Raw genomic sequence first — 17,435 nt, 5'->3', positions numbered from 1 at the left:
AGGAAAGAAGTTGGATTTCATTTTAGCACTGTGTGATTCCTGGGCTATCTCGTTGTTAAGCTTGCCCTGCGAGGAGCATTGGCTGTAGAAAGCAACCTCCACCCCTCTTGTCTAACAATTTACCACAAAATAAAATAAAGTTTTGTTATCACTATTTTAGTTATAAAACTTCATAGCATCCAATAAAGACAACAAGATACATCAACCACTAATCACCCAACTCACTTCATCCAAAGACTACCCAGATGTTCGTGAAGACATATTCCCAATCGTGAGAATGACTAAAGGAAGAAATCTTGAAAAGATAAGTCCTAAGGAATCCTGCAACTGAGAAAGCAATGGAAAATGAGAGGAGCTTCAGAAACAAAATGGAACACAATCTATTACAACTCATAACTTGGTCAGATTTCAAAATTTCCTGCCAATGCCTTTGACCACTACATTCAAAGGAAAGCCACTAATTTCAAAGGAGAGGACACCAATTAATAGAATCGCACCAAGTCTGCCATTTGAGCCTCCCCTGAAAAAGATGAAGTTGTCTTCTTAACAACTTTAGTTGCGATAAATTAAGTGACGGATAATATATGTTTGTTACAAGGACTGGCAGTTCACGTCGATGAAGGAACCTCGCTCGCTCTGGGATACTCGCTTCATACCTATATTCACAGAGCCAATTTAAAGATCCAACAGCACATGCAGTGTGCTTTCACTCAATGGCTTTAAGTTTTCACCCAAAGTTCAAAAAAGTAGTGACTCAACTACAAACCTAAAGCAAATGCATGTGTTCCATGTCTGACGCATACAACCAATCTGCCAGTGGCTTTCCGATCCCTACAAAACAACCCAGGTTCCCATTCTCCAAACGGAAAGGGGAGCTTACAGTCTGGAGTATCTCCTCTACTGCCTGTTTAACCAAAGAAGACCCTGTCACTCTGCTGCGACGACCCCATCCTGTGATTATGTCTATTCTTTCTGGCACAATTCCAGTTGTCAACATATGCTCTTTCAAGCTAGATAGTGTACGAGACAAAGCAACTATAGCTGTACCCATGGACATGGTATGCAAATTTATAGCCCAATAATTTGGTGCTTTCTTTGTTACTGCCTTCGGGTATATTTTCTTCTCTGTAGAAACCTCCCAAACAACAGCAGCTTCCGCTTTCATGTTGAACCTGTGTAGAAAACTAATCAATGCATCAGTGAAACTCCTCTTAGTTTCTTGGTCCTCACAGCAGATTTTGTCAAAAAAGCGCAAGGTATACTCCCTTGTATCACACCCATCAAACTTCGCGGCTGGCAAAGAGCACAGAAAAGTATGTGCCGGATGACTTGTTCTGACCATAAGATTCCACAGCATCTCACCATCAAGTCGCCTTTCCGACATAGTATAGCAGCTAAGAAGGAGAGTATAGGTCTGAAGTGAAGGTGTGAGGTCCCTGTCCAACATATCTTGGAGCAATTGCTTCCCTGCGTCGTACAAACTTTCCCTAAGAAAAGCACCAAGCAAGGAGTTGCAGGTGGGAACATTGGGTGTGATCCCCGAATCAAGCATTTTTTTGTACCACTCACAAGCTTTAGCAACATTTCCTGCCTTCCCCCACATGTCCACCAGAAGTCCATAAACTGTCATATCAGGTGCCCAACCTGCTTCTTGCATTTCTGCAAATACATACTCAGCCTCTTCAAGGTGGCCAACATGTCCCAGGACCTCCATGATAATACTGTAAGTAACCTGGTCTGGGCGAAAACCTGTCTCTTGCATATCATTATATAATTTCAAAGCCATATCATACTTGCCAGATTTTGCATGCAGATCAATTAATATATTGTAGGTCACAAGATTGGGAGTACAGCCTCTAGCAATCATTTCATTGAGAATCTTCTGCGCAGCTGACAATTCCCCAGCTTTGCCAAGGCAGTTAATAATTACACTGTAAGTAAATGTATCAGGCTGTAAACCAGCCTGCTGCATCTGCCTATACATGTCCATAGCTACATCAAGAAATCCAGCTTTGGCATGCAAATCAATCAAAGTACAGTATGTGACCTTATCAGGGTTACAGCCAACGTGTTGCATGTGATGAAATATCTCTAGTGCTTCCGCCATTTGATTGGCCCTACCATAGCAATGAATAAGTCTATTAAATGTCACAATGCTAGGCTCACAACCCTCACTTGCCATATCTTCCAGCAAACCCGTCAAAGCATCAAACCTGTGAGCACGTCCTAAGATACCAACCATGGTAGTGTATGTATGAACATCATGTTTGAAACCATCCTGCTTTTTTGCCCAGTTGAAAAACTCCAATGCTAAGATAACATCTTTCTGTTGTTTGAGAACCTCATTTACGTGATAGGGAGTAAGCTTTCTATCCAATTTAGAAAGAGCTTCTTCAGTGTCTGCGCTCCATTTTACTTGCCTCAAAATATTACAAACACGCTCTACTACCTCTCTCCCATAACCCCAGGTACCTCGTTGAGCCAATGTTCCTGATCTTCCCTGTCTGCTACCACCAAACTGTCCAGTACTACCACCCCTATGCTGCATTTCTTGGACAGCTCTCCTTGGTTCTCCATGTCTTGAATGCCCTTGAATCGCTGAGTAACATTCAGACTTCACCTGCCGACTGCTGGTTCCAGGGATGTTGTCATTAAGTCCCGGCAAGCTCATATACTGAGAAGCTGCTAAAAGTTGTTCTTTAACAGGAAGCCCTTTTGACCTCCTACCTCCTTGCCCTTTCACTGCTGCTGCATCAGGAATAGATGATGCTTGCATTCGTGGGCCTAGCTTCATGCTATTGAGTCCATCATTCAGCACACTTATTGGACTTGGGAGATCTCTCCCTAAATCGCTTGACTCCGTGAATGAGGAAAATTTTCTGGCATCATTGTGCACATTCCCAAATTTGGTTCCTGTTCTGCTGCCCAAAGCACTGCCATAAAAAAGTTCAGGGGCATCTCTCTCTGAGGGGATGGATGAAGTATATGACTTACCAACAGAATTTTTCTTCGTCTTTTGCCTCGAGACATTTGAACTAGAGGGTGGAGCATGCCCCTGCACCATGAAAAGAGCTCCATCGCCTCTACTCCCAGCAACCATGCTGTCTCGAATATCAGACAACCTGCCAGCAGCTGTAAATGCCACCTTGAGTACACGATCAGCAAGAGCCATTTCATTTCCTCCATACTTATCTTCATTTCCTATTTCTGTTTGTCTACCACCTACAGAAGGTGGTAGGATCTTTGATGAACCCTCTAATCCTCTGCACGAGAGGCCCGGATCCACAATGGCCCTTTCTCTTGAAAAGGGTGCTTTCAAAAAGCTACCAGAAGTAGCTTGCACCTGAGCGAACCCCTCAACAAAGCTCGCATGTATAGCGTGCACCCTGTCGATAGAATCCCTGGCACTCGATGTACTTTCATTACATGGTGTACTGGAAGGTTTTCCACCATATCTTTCTGCCTCAAAGGGAGATGGGATTTCCCCATGGAACAAATTGCTGCAGCGTCTTCCCTCAGAGATAGTCGACGATGACCTTCTCCAAACATATTTTCCCTTACTCCCATCATCATCAAAATGTGAGGTCTCTGATCCATGACTGTCATCAAGATTCGTACCTTTGTATGTTCCTGCTACTAGCCATGCTCTGGCACCATTATAGAAGGGAAGAAGTTGCTTTGGTCGCAGCATAATTCAATAATTAGGTTGTGACAATGATCTGCAATATGATAATGACCTTGTCAATTTAATTTCAGCAGCAGCTACAAAATTCTCTTAAGAGTCAAAGATTTTGCAAGTTTTCTGTTTGCAAGCTTTGAAGTACACAATGAAAACCATTAATAGTCTCTATTCACACTAACTATATCTCCAATATTTGTTCACATAGCACATGGTGGAAAAGCACAAACATGCATTGTACTCTAGCATTTGTGTGGCATGAACAGAAAATAATATTGCTGGATTGAATTTTGTCAGCAGCATGCAATAGATGCGACTCCACATCAAAAGTAACAAGCTTGAAATCCAACACCTTGTATCATTCACCAGGTACATTTGAAAAGCATGTTTAATTATGCATAGAGGGTTAATCTCAGCAACCCTACCGACAAACAAGCGTTTAAAATCACAAGCAGGCCTCCTGCCAAAAGCTTGTATCACCATGCCAAGTACGGACAAAAATAGATGAAATACTTAACCCCTTGCACAAGAGCTACAAGACTTGACTAGAATCTAAACTATAATTTCAGAACATGCAAGGAAATTTTCTCAAATCAGCAAGCCAATGACTAGACTGTAACAAGCATGAGAACTACTGTGTCTTTTCAAATCATCAAAACATGGTAACCTTATCCACGGAACTAAAACTTGATCAGAGCAGGTAGCTGATAATTAGGATGGTGCGAGCATCTGTTGTGTTAGAAGTTAACGCTCAATTTTGATACTCTCTAGACTTATTAAGCTTCAGCAACAAGCAATCTTGTGATTGTAACAAATAAGTTAATCAAGACAAAAGCCCTTTCGGCCCTTTTTTTGTATTTCCTTGATCTCTTTAACATCTGCATTGTTACGCTCTAGTTGAGGTGGCATGACCTCGGAAGAATCAGTCGACATTTCCCTTAAGGATCTACGTTCGTAATATATTTGTTTGCGCTTCATGTAAATGATCGGAAGGAAATTAATGTCAAGGTCCTAGGTGAGGGCTGATAGCACCAGACTAGGTGGATTTAAGGCTAAGGGCCTAATGCAAGAAATGTGCCTAGGGGCAAAGGATTTCAAAGTATCCCAAGAGAGGGGTAAAAAAAAAGATGCATTAGGAAAGGCCCTGGCATCTAGATCCATCTAGGGAGATGGGGCTTGTTGGAGTTAGTGAGAGAATGAGAAGGGACCTTCACGTATGTTTCAGATTTTGATTTTCTCTGTGTGTACTCTCACGCTCCAGCAAGGTTGGCTGGGTGGAAAGTTATGGCCCTAGCTCCCGTGATTATCAATAGTTAGTTGAGATTATGTAATATTTCGTATCAGAGCTCGGTGACGGTTGACACAGCAAAATCCTGATACCCAGTGCCAGCTGTGTGCAAAGGCGAATCAACCAGGGAGCTTTCTTTGGCATTCGTCAATTCTGTGTTTTTTTTTCCCGACCTTAGTCTTTGTTGATGCTCCGCTTGCATGAAGAGGTTCTCATGGAATATTTAGTCTGCATGAAGGTTGGATGCCATAGCAGGGTACATAGCAGACTTGGGATTCTTTTGACTTCTTCAAATTCCTGTGGGCAATCTTGGAGATTATGCTTGTGCATATGCCTTTGTGATAAAGCCAGTTTGTTTGCAAGAATTTCCCTAGTATAGGGAAAGGCGGTATTTGAATATATGCCCGTTTCAATTACCTAGTCAGTACAGTTGTCAGATTGCAGGTATTTCCTAGTATAGGGAATTGTGTCAGTTTGTAAATACAGTGTTCTAGCAGTGTTTTTTTTTTTTTAAATAAAAAGCAAAACACCCATTGACCTGAATGGAAGCAGCAGAAGGAGCTTCCAAGATGGACCCTGTAGGGTCAGGAGTCCGGCTGACCCAGTAGGTGTCGCGCCTAGTAGTTCACACCTTATCTGGCAGGATTGCATTACTTGAGGATGCCTTGCAGCAGATATTAGCGCAACAGTTACAGGCAAATGCAGGGCATTCTGAACTTAGAAGAGTGATACACAATATGTCTGCCAGACCTTCTCGAGATGAGAAAGGAAAGGCTCCGATGGAACCGGAGTCTAGTGTCCATACGGTCGAGCCTAGGAGGGCTAAAGTACCTAATATTGCCAATTATAGGCCAGAAAAGTATTCTAGTCGGATGAATGACCATAGTTCTGATGTCATTGAGACCAGGTTACACAAATGGGACGAGGCATTTGCCATTTGTGAAATTAGAAATGATATCAAGAAAATCCACGAGGACACCCACATGTTTAGTGAGGCAACGGATCGGTGGTGGATCAAACAACAGAAAGATGGTATTGCATCCACTACCTGGGAGGGATTTAAAAGGGAATTTAGGAAACACTTCTTACCTCCTGCCAAAGCATCCCGAGCTTGGGATCAGTATAGAAACCTTCGTCAGAGAAATTTGTCAGTGGCAGAATACACTGATAAGTTTCGAAAGAGCGTAATGAAGGTTGATGAACCCCTACCTCAATCAATCCAAGTGAAAGATTTCATATTTGGATTGAATGATCGGATTAAAATGGAAGTTCGGGCTAAGTATGCGAACACGTTGGATAATGCAATAGCCATAGCCCTGAACTATGAAGATGCCAAGGGCAGCAGGCCAAGTGGGTTTGCGCAGGTCAGAACCCAGTATGGGTAGCAGAAGAAATCTGGGTTTAAGAAGAAGTGGATTAGTAAAGGAAGTTATTCTCAGCCGAGTGGTCAAGCCAAGCAGGCGAAACCAGCTGAAACTCCTAAATCAAGTATCACCATTGGAGTGAAGAGGAAAGTAACACCAATGGCAACCTAGGCTTGGTCAAAGTCTCCCTTAAATCCAGAGCAAAGAGAAAAAGCGAGGAGAGAAGGCTTGTGTTTCGGTTGCCTTCAGCCTCATCAGTGGAAAGATTGTCCACGAAATAAGGATCGTCGGATGGCTGAGATGGTAATCTCAGAATGGGACGTGGAAATGAAGGGAAGTCCCAGAGCGGAACAGATGCAGATTCAGCTAGCGGGATCTTCTCAGAGGTCAGTATCTTGTTTGTTATGTATGTCTGTTGCTAAGCTAGTAACGAGTGCACCTGATAACATCCTATCTAAGCCCGTAGCAACGGGGTATACAACCTTTAATGATACGGAGTTAATTAAGATGAAAGGGCAAGTGGCTAATCATGATGTCATTGTGTTGTTTGACTCGGCGTCAACTTACAATGTAATTAACTCCAAGCTCGTGAAGAGGCTCAAGTTAACGACTAGCCCATCTAACTATGCGTATACAGTCAGGATAGCAGATGGAAGTTCAACTGAAGTATGGGACCAAAAGGTTACCCAGTTGGAGCTTCGTATTCAGGACTATGCTAAGAAGCTTGATTTTGAAATGACTAGGCTTGCTCATGCAGATATAGCCCTTGGTAAGCCGTGGCATTCCAGGAAGAACCCAGCCATTGATTGGAAAAAGCATGTATATCAATTCAAGATGAATGATGTGCTGTATGTCTTATGAGGTCAGAAAGATGTACCTCAGGGACCATTGGTTTCCGTGATGGAAATCCGAAAAGCTCAAGAAGAGTTTTTATTCCTTTATACAGCATTCGTAGAGCCGGTTGATGATTCTTCGGCTAGCACTGATGTTGCGCAAAGTGGTGAAATGGCCAAGCTGGCTGATCTTACAGCAGAGGAGTTCTCTGACTGTTTTAGGGATGAGCTACCTTATGGGTTACCTCCAGAGCGGAATGTTCAACATAAAATTGAGCTTATCCCAGGGGCAGAACCTGTAAATAGACCTCCCTATAGATTAAGCTTTACAGAAGAAGCTGAGGTGCGAAGACAACTGGAAGAATACCTCAAGTTGGGGCAGATTCAATCCAGTTTTTTACCTTTTGCTTTCCCAGTGATATTAAAGAGAAAGAAAGATGATACTTTTCGCCTCTGTATAGATCACAGAGCATTAAATAATATCACTGTTAAGCACAGGTATCCAATGGCTCGGATCGATGAGTTGCTAGATGCATTGCATGGGGCCGTAATTTTCAGCAAGATAGATCTTATGTGTGGCTATCATCAGTAGAGCCGAGGATGTGCATAAAACCGCTTTTAGAAGCAGGTTTGGTTATTATAAGTTTTTGGTAATGCCCTTTGGACTTACCAATGCTCCAGCTACATTCGTCATGCTTATGAACGATTTACTACGTCCGTATATCGGAAAGTTTGTAGAACATTTTATTGATGATATTCTGGTATTCAGTAAAAGTATTACTGAGCATCGCGAACACTTAAGAATAGTGTTCAGTACTTTGAGGAAAGCCAGTCTTTATGTAAATAAAAAGAAAACTATATTGTATATGGTTAGACTTGAATATTTAGGATTCATAATTACTCCAGAGGGGGTAGAAATGGATCCAAAGAAAGTGGCTGCGATAATACTGTCTGCACTACATATGCATCAAACAATATATTTCGAATTTTCCAGTTCCTAGTGTCGGTGTGCCTGCAATCATTCTTAGTACTTCCCCCAACCAGTGTCCATCCTTCTATGTATACATTGCCACCATCTGTGATCTGTCGGGATATCAACCCCTAAGTATTTGAAGGTGCTAACATACTTTTACTTGCAGCCCGCTTTCCCTACAAAAAGTCTTAAGCACTTGTAAAAGTTTGTGCATAGATTCCGGATCGTATGCAAAAAGAACGACATCATCTGCGTATAACAACAATAGCACTGTCCAAAGCCCCAATTGCGGTCCTTGCAACCCTTTCTCTACTGCAAATTCATTGATGAGTTCCTCCAGTTGGTCAATGCATATTCCGAACAAGGTAGGCAATAGAGGGCAGCCTTGCTTCACTCCCATATTGCTCTCAAATACATCAGACATACCTTGTGTTTGTTTGAGTCGGCATAATACCTTTTCATAGATGCGAGAGATTCCTACCCTTAAGGCCAAAGGGACTCTTATTTCTTGCATTCTCTTCCATAATCCTCCTCTTGGAACTGTGTCAAATGCTTTCTTGAAATCCACAAAACAACAAAATAGAGTGCGTCCTCTCAGTCTGCATTCATCCATGAGGACCCTTAAGGTAATAAGGTGGTCGGCTGTCCTGTGCTCCTTGCGAAAGCCTGCCTGTCCGGTGGCTCTTTTCTGTGCCTCTTCTGCCCATGAGCTGATTTTCATTTCAAGCATTGTACTGAAGAGCTTGGCCAATGTAGAGCTGACCATTATAGTTCTGTAATTTGTGACTGAATTTTTGTCTCCACCTTTGTGTAAAGGCTGGACCCAATTTTCTTGCCATTCCCGAGGGAAAACCATGGTGTAGAGCATGTGTTAGGATGTGTGAGAGCCATGTTCTTGCTCGGTCTCCTGTCCATTTCACAAATTCCCCCTGTATCTTCATGTGATCTGATGCTTTGCCATTGGCCATCTTCTTTAGTCCAACTTCAATGTCTTCGAAGGTGAAAGGACTAGTGCATGTGACCGATAGATCCTCCTTCCCCATTTCAGTAGCAAGTGCATGATTGTACAACTTGGTAACATAATTAAGCATGGTTGCATCTGATATATCCCCTATGACCTGTTTCCGTCTGCCTTTCACTTGTTTCCGGCCCTTTCTTGGATTTTTGATGAAAGTGACCAAATCAGATTTCTCTCTTTCCAAAATATATATTCTTTTCTTTTTCCTTGTGAGGGCATTGTATGTCTTCTCCAGTTGTTTATGCCTATCTGCATCCAGTATGTATTTCAGCTCTTGGCGTAGTTGTTTGCATTCCTCGTCATACCATTTCTTGTGTGGTAGGCCTTTGACCTGTTTCTTTTTTCTTGTAATTGCTGCTCCAAATGTTTGCGTGGCTGAGGCAAGTATTGCTTCTTGCAAGGCTGTCCATGTGGGGTTGGTTATTGCTCTCAGCTTTGCATCCAAAGTGTCTACATAAACTTGGTGTTTGTCTGGGTCTACTTTGAAACCTCCTGCATGTGCTGAAAATTTCTGCTCCCTATGTTCAAGGTGTATGTCAAGATCCATCCATATTGGGAGATGTCCGATTCCGGATATTTCATCCCTATGTTGAAGCTTTTGATAATGGGTATAGTATCCACATGTACCAAGGCATAATCTAGCACACTCTGTCCTCTGCTGGCTGAGAGACACGTCATCTTGTGGGTGTTAGGGAATAGTTGCATTCCATTCAAGACTGTCATGTGCAGCCCATTAATCATGCATCGGAGTGCTCTGCCTTGTGTGTTGATGGTGTCGTCCTCGGATCCTCTCTGCCACATGATGTCCGCTTTTGTGACTGCTTCTTTATCCATTTCATCATGCGTAATGGGCTGAAACTGTAGTTGACCAATTCTTGCGTTAAGGTCTCCCATCACTATGACTTGGCCCTTTTCTTTGAGTTCAGCCACATCAAGACATAGTGCTTCAAACGCAGCACTAGGGTCCACTCCAATTTGGGGCACGGCTCTAGAATATTCAATAGATTTGCTCACTACAATTACTTGTCATATGGTTGACTTGTAAGGAAGGGGAAAAGGGGCTAATGTAGGAGTACTTAGTGAGAACTAGATCGGGGAATATATGTCCAACCCACCACTCTTGTAGGACTTTTGGATGTGACATCTAATCTTATCCTCCCCTTACCTTCCACGTTCGTGCCTCACGCCCATCTCTCTCTCTCTCTCTCTCTCTCTCTCTCAAAACACTGTCACGTCCATCAACCACAAACCAAGAAGATGCCCATGAACAGAGAGAAAGAGATAAGAGATCTCAAAACATTGTTATCCGTGGTCTACCAGAGATGGATAAGGAAACCCCTCTGGCTCTAGCCAAGGAGGTGACTGAATTTTTTTCAGAACACTTTGCGATGCCTGAAGTGACTGTATATGCAGCCCATCGTGTAGGGAAAGCACAAGAGGACAAACCCAATAAAAGGGCTATTGTGTGCACTGTAGCAGATCCACGGAAAAGGGAGATTATCCTGGATAGCAGTAAAGTGTATCTTAAAGGCACACCTTTCTATGTCAATGAAGACCGCACCCCAAAATAGCAGGAAGTGCGAAGAAAGCAATACACGGAAAGACTAATGAGACAAGGAAAGCTGCCCCAAACACAAGATGGGGATCAAAATGTGAAATAGGGGCTCGCAACCCATGGGACACACAAATGCTTACAAGTCATGTTTGGAATTGTAGGGGCTTCCCTTGGCATAAAGGGATAAGCATAAATGCCTTCATTCACGATGCAGACATCATCCTTTTAGGAGAAACCTGGGAAAGTGAAACATGCAGGATCCCAGAGATAGCGGGATATGTGGTGCACTCAATATACCAACGGCAAGTGGGGAAAAGAGGGCAAGGAGGTGTTGCATGCATGATACAGGAACACATGGCAGAAAAAGTCAGCCTTCGTAAAGTGGACAAATACAAAAGATACATGTGGCTGAAAATAGAACTTGGCAAATGCCCTGTCTTTCTAGCAGGTTGCTACATACCTCACCATGAGTCACCCTTTTACAGTAGACACGGAGTGGACCCTAGTGCTGCATTTGACTATGTCTTGATGTGGCTGAACTCAGAGAAAAGGGCCAAGTCATAGTGATGGGAGACCTTAACGCAAGAATTGGTCAACTACAGTTTCAGCCCATTACGCATGATGAAATGGATAAAGAAGCAGTCACAAAAGCGGACATCATGTGGCAGAGAGGATCCGAGGACGACACCATCAACACACAAGGCAGAGCACTCCGATGCATGATTAATGGGCTGCACATGACAGTCTTGAATGGAATGCAACTATTCCCTAACACCCACAAGATGACGTGTCTCTCAGCCAGCAGAGGACAGAGTGTGCTAGATTATGCCTTGGTACATGTGGATACTATACCCATTTGGCATAACTCAATTGGCTTTCTCACACATGGTAAACCTAGGTAGATATTGTTTATTGGAGATCGACTTGGATAAGCACTAGGGTCCACTAGGGACACGCTTATCCAAGTCGATCTCCAATAAACAATATCTACCTAGGTTTACCATGTGTGAGAAAGCCAATTGAGTTATGCCATTCAATCTTGGCTCCTAATGCCATTGGAGATAGTGTAAACCCTCTCCAAGCCTAAATCTCCTTCATATTCAGAGTCGTGTTGTCTTCACACTTTGAATTTAGCAAGTCTTGCTCTTCTTGAATTGGGAATCACGTACTCACCAAACCCGACATGTGTGACCGCAAATGGTAACCCATGTTCTTTGCCACAAGGAGGAAAATGGTGCCAGCCAAGGGGCATGGCCAATCTTATTTAGAGCTAGCCCATAGTGTAGGAAGAAGCTAGAGCAGCATCCACTACAGTGGCATGAAAGCCGAGATACAAGGTCAAGGTCCCCTACAAACATTGGATGGGTGCAGTGGGATAGTGGACCAAAAAGCTCAGCACCTAAAGCATGGTTACATGTAGAGGAGAGACTTTGCAGCCTCTACTAGCGAGCAGCTACTCACTAGGGAAAGCCCAAGGTAATTGTCTAAGCCTAGACGCTAGCAAGTAGATCCACCCAGTGGCCACCTTGGTGACATTTTTGGCTGGATATTGTGTCTATCCTACATTCGATATGGTTTAGGATGGTTCTAGCCAAACTTCCATGCAGGGATGGTTCTAATCATACTTCCGAGCATTTTGGAAGACCTGGTCTACATACACCTTCTATCTATTGGTCCAGTACCCCACACCCATGGCATCTTCTCCAGGGCTACCTTGGGAATGATAGATCTGAGAAGCAGACTGCAAGCAGTGGGTGTACCTTCAGCACTCCAGAGGATAGCTGAACATCGTGTTTTCTATTAAAGGCTTAATATAGTTACTTTTTTTCGAATGAGTAAAAACTAACATTTTGGATAAAGTATTAATACAACCCTCAAGAGGGTGAACACCACAGTATAGCTGTGTGGCTGGCTGCCAAGAGGGAGAGTTTCTGCGATTGAACTTCCCGCAACATGGAAGAAAACTTCACAAGGTAAAATTTGCATGTCCGCTAATATGGCAGAAGCATATACCTAGATGAATCCAAGAACATTCCCAAACTCATCCTCTAAAAACACAACATAGTGCAGTTTCAATCTCATGATAGTCACTCATAAGGTTGAAAACCATAATCACGCATAGCAAGGACTAGCTACTATGACATTCCCACTGACGTCATCAACGCCCAACAGTGGGTGTAGACCATAGTATTAAAAAAATGCTCTCACACATACAAATCCACACACCCACACATACTTGAGCATCCATTTATACAGAGTCTTCATACTCAGTTTCTGTCGGCACTCCGGAGGTGAAGGGCAAACTCAACCATGACGAAGGCTAGCACTAAAGGAGAAGGCTAATAAAAAACTAGTCCAAAATCTCTTCATTCAAGCTACAACTACTTGTCAAGTCTAAACGATTTCATTTTAGTCTCTCCCAAATGAGCATGTAAATCTAGCTGATAGGGCAACGCACCATTTAAGATAGAAAGAATTATCGCAATACCAACAGGTCGCAAGATGGACAAAAACTTCTCAAGGTGAAATTTGCATGTCCGCTTATATGGCAGAAGCATATACCTAGATGAACCCAAGGACATTCCAAAACTCATCCTCTAAAAACACAACATAGTGCAGTTTCAATCTCATGATAGTCACTCATAAGGTTGAAAACCATAAACTCCATCACGAATAGCGGGGCCTAGGTACTATGACATCCCCACTGACCTCATCAGCACCCAACAATGTATAGAACAACCAGCATATGTCTTTGCTGTAGAGTTAACCTCTCCTAGCAGAGATTGCAAGTAAAACTTTTTACACGTGAGAGTATTTGTCTACATAAGAAATTGCGGATTTTTGCTGGAATTATGCAAGGATATCTCATCCTCTGAAGAGAGAGCCCTACTACTATCAAAGGTGCCAAGACAACGTCTCTTAGTTTTTGAAGCAACTAGATTCAACACTGTCTATTTCCAATGTTTGAACCCCTAAAGATTCTTCTACTTGGATTGAACCTCCTCTCACTATGGCCTTTTAATAGACATGCATTCTTGAAGAACAAAGTCAAATTTGTGTGCCTTTGCAGTATCAAGAGTAACAACATGTCCTAAAGTGCAACAACAAGGGCTACTAAGGTTTCTACCAATGCCTACATAATCGAAGGCCTTTTGGCCTAATGTTTTCAAATATTTCCAAGCAATCACACGTTTGCTTCCAAACTCCTTTAACCCAATGAGGATGAGCATTCATAACTTGAGGTGACTTCAATATAGAACTTAAACCCATCTTGTCAAGATTACAAGAAGTAAATATAGTAACGATAAGTTATTTTCTTAAAATGGGAGCGCTTTTAATACCAAGAACTTGAGACTTTAGAAAATGCTCTAACAGTACTTTCAACTGAAAGCGATGTTGATTTCTTAAACGAAAACCTTGACGAGAAGTTTTCCAACGTGTATAGAAGTTTAAAAAGAGCCTTAATAATATATGTTTCAAAAACTATAACAGAAATTTACCAAAAACGTAGATCGATCCATCTCTTTTAGTCTCTATAGGCAAAAACTCTTCAGGTTGAGGAGTAAGGAGAATCACAAGAAACATGATGCATCATTTCTAATAACATCATTACGAGGATGGGAAGAAGTAATAAGAATCACTTTTGGATTCCACAGTTGAATTGGATTACAACGATAAGGATTCAGGTTCTACCACTAAAATTGCCTAAGACAAAGGTTACCACAACGATGACTTTATATTAGACCCAAGTCACTTCATAACATCTAAAAGAAAAAAGAACTGAGATAGTTCCAACTCATAATAGCACATGAGATTTGAGAGGGGATACGACAAAGAAACCTCCTAAGATTAGGGGCTATGACAGGTAGACTCCAAAACCATTCTCTTTTGTTTTGGATGACAATGTCCAAAGATTGGAACAGTTACAAAAACAAGACAGTAGACAGCAAGACTGGACATTTTAAACTTAAGAACCAAATATGGCACCAATCAAACAGACACAACATTTTCAGGATTAATGCCTGTGACCAACCTCTTTCATTAAGCCCAACAACATCTTAAAGGCCATGATTAGTCCTGAACCCCAGGATTCCAGTATGTAGGAGAGACTACCAAGGACAGGAAGGTGTAAAGACAGCCAATTTCAGGTATCTGCTATTCAGATGAGGCAGAAAATATTGTAATGACAGAAACCTGATTGAATGTGCACAAACACAGAATACACTTGAGGAACACTGCAGGAAGATTCAAGATTAAGGCAAAATCCTGAAGACAGAGATAAAGAGACAGAGCATGAAAGAACACGACGCACTTGTGAAGTTGGATGGCTACAGAAAGTAAGAGCGTGCCAGAAAATGAATACACCAGAGAAAAGGCAAGGGGTTTTTAACATAAGCTGAGAGGGACCCAACGATTGAGGTCCATGAAACCTGTAACCAGCTAAGGAGTTACGCAAGCTAACAACATAGAGCAAATCGTGCCCATTTAACAGCCACAGTTAGAGCATAATCAGTCACCAAGGGGATCTCATGATAAATCTTGTTGGGATTCTAGACATTGTTGCAACTAAAAAGCAGATTTAATCTCACTTTTGGGAAACTAATTGAGAGGGCCACAACCTACCCAAGGCCTCCAACAAGCCATCTTCCATTTCATAGCCCATTTTTGTTTTGTTCCCTCTTGGGAAGCCCACAACCTACCCAAGAATCGTCTTCTGTTTTGTTTCTGAACATGGTTTTGTGCCCTCTAGGGCTCAGGATCCAGGTCCTTGTGAGACTGAAGCGTGATTTTCATAAATTTGCTAGTCCTTGAAACAAAGCGTTGTTCTGTGGCTAGGGAAAGGGCGCACACATGCATGCCCCTTTTCACTCTTATAAGCGAAGCATCATCCTCTCTGAATTTCAATATTCACAGATACCAAAGCAGACTAAAGGGTCAAGGTCCCTACCACTCAGGCTCCCACTAATAGGCATAACCAAATATGCAGGCTGAAATTTCCAGTCTTTTAAAAGGTAAAACCTCTTGTCCCGAAAAAAACCATATACTACATTTGCCATAGCATTGCCATTTCTTTCCCACAAACACAATACAAATGATTTAATCATGTTAATAGAAAACATAGGAAACCAATTCCTTAACCAGCTAGTAAAAATAAGCATCACCTTACCTTCAGATTTCTCATAAGCGGTTACATTACAAAGGATGAAACAAGCGTGGTTAGAGTTAGATCGATCCAACTTCTACAAAAGGGCCCTCCCAATGCCTTTCATGGGATTACCTAAGACACTTTACCAATGTATCTCGACCAAAAAGTTTCTTGGTCTGTATAGCTCAGATATATGCAAGAGCATGACCGAATTTTTCATGTAAAATAGGTGAATGTTAGACTTCTTGGTAGACCTTTAGGACATGCAAAGGCCTATATATACATCTACATGAATCCAGGAACATGCCCAAATTCATCCTTTAAAAACACAACATAGTGCAGTTTCAATCTCATGATAGTCACTCATAAGGTTGAAAACCATAAACTCCATCATGCATAGCAGGGACTAGCTACTATGACATCCCCACAGATGGCATCAACTCTTGACAGTAGGTGTAGACCATAGTATAAACATCTGCTCGTACACATACAAATCCACACACCCACCCATACTTGAGCATCCATTTATACAAATTCCATCATTTTGCACAAATCAATAGCTAGTCCTTAGATTTTGTAAAAATTCCCTGGAGTTTAGTTGTTTGGGATTCCTTTGTTTAAAAACCAAGATCTGTCTGGGAAGCCGTGTTCTAATTAGTCATAAGACCTTGAGGCGTCATGTCCATGTATGTACACAACTTTGAGAATAAGTAATGATCCTCAGCGCAATATCAGCTTTCTTACCCACTTCAGAGCTGTTCGAGCTCGATACCGGCTGCTTGTCACCGAGACATTGCGTCACTTGCAGTGTTAAGAATAAATGCGCCTGCCCCAAACATGGATTGAGGTTACAAATGTTGTGATGATAATACAAGAGCTACATGCTGGATAAACTAACAACATGATCTCACCGGAATTATGCTGATTTCAAAGTGATCACCAAAGATCCCACACGCTCCCTTGCAAAGCAACCCACAGGGAGCGTTGCAGTTAATTTGAATGCAACCAGAAGGAAGCCACGATGAAAAGCGGAGGCTTTTGGTGCGCATCTCTCAAAACCCCCAACAGGAGGTTTCTCTTTCGACCCTTCCAATGGGAAGGGCGTGCTTTTGGGAGCTCTTGTGCGGTTTTTGAAGTGCGAGAAGAACCGGGAAACCGCCCAACACGAGCTGGGTTCCCAGCTCTTCTTATCAAGGTGGTGCTGGCCAAGAACAAGGTTTTGGACAATCAGAGGAGCTAAATTTACTCTTCGAAATTCTGTGGGGAGCATGGAAATGAAAAAAGATTTGGGAAGAGTGCACGCTAAGTACTTGCCCAAATTGTAAGGACCAAAATCTATGGTGCCGCTGAGCAGCTGCAGCTGGCGGCGCTCGAAGATGAAAAAGATGGAGACAGGATTAAGACCGCATTACACATTACACCATCCTGGTCTGAACCATTCCATAAATTAAGGTTCGTTTTTCACACGCACTTTGAAGTTTAAGACTAGGCTCGGTTCACTCCACGCGGCGCCCATCCCTTCCAAAGTGCGAGCATAGCGGATGTCTCTTGTTCACATCGGGGCCGGCCATCCTTCGAC

The 17,435-nt window shown here is 42.5% G+C and overlaps 1 pseudogene across 3 annotated transcripts; it reads right to left on the bottom strand.

The window, feature by feature from the left end:
• Positions 1 to 392: 392 nt before the first annotated feature.
• LOC147903788 (pentatricopeptide repeat-containing protein At1g18900 pseudogene) lies at positions 393 to 17,435 on the bottom strand (annotated as a pseudogene). Of its 3 annotated transcripts, none has more exons than XR_015543920.1 (4): positions 17,167 to 17,435; positions 16,768 to 17,057; positions 16,601 to 16,682; positions 393 to 3,719 (listed from the first exon to the last, which is right to left on the bottom strand). The product of XR_015543920.1 is annotated as a pentatricopeptide repeat-containing protein At1g18900 pseudogene, transcript variant X2 (transcript). The 3 variants fall into 3 exon arrangements; XR_015543921.1 differs by having other exon boundaries at positions 17,171 to 17,435; XR_015543919.1 differs by having other exon boundaries at positions 16,768 to 17,435.

Source organism: Dipteris shenzhenensis, chromosome 3 (assembly GCF_047967505.1).
Source record: "Dipteris shenzhenensis isolate YYH24624 ecotype China chromosome 3, Dip_SZ_1.0, whole genome shotgun sequence".
NCBI classification, from domain to species: domain Eukaryota; kingdom Viridiplantae; phylum Streptophyta; class Polypodiopsida; order Gleicheniales; family Dipteridaceae; genus Dipteris; species Dipteris shenzhenensis.
This window is presented reverse-complemented; position numbering and strand designations above follow the sequence as displayed.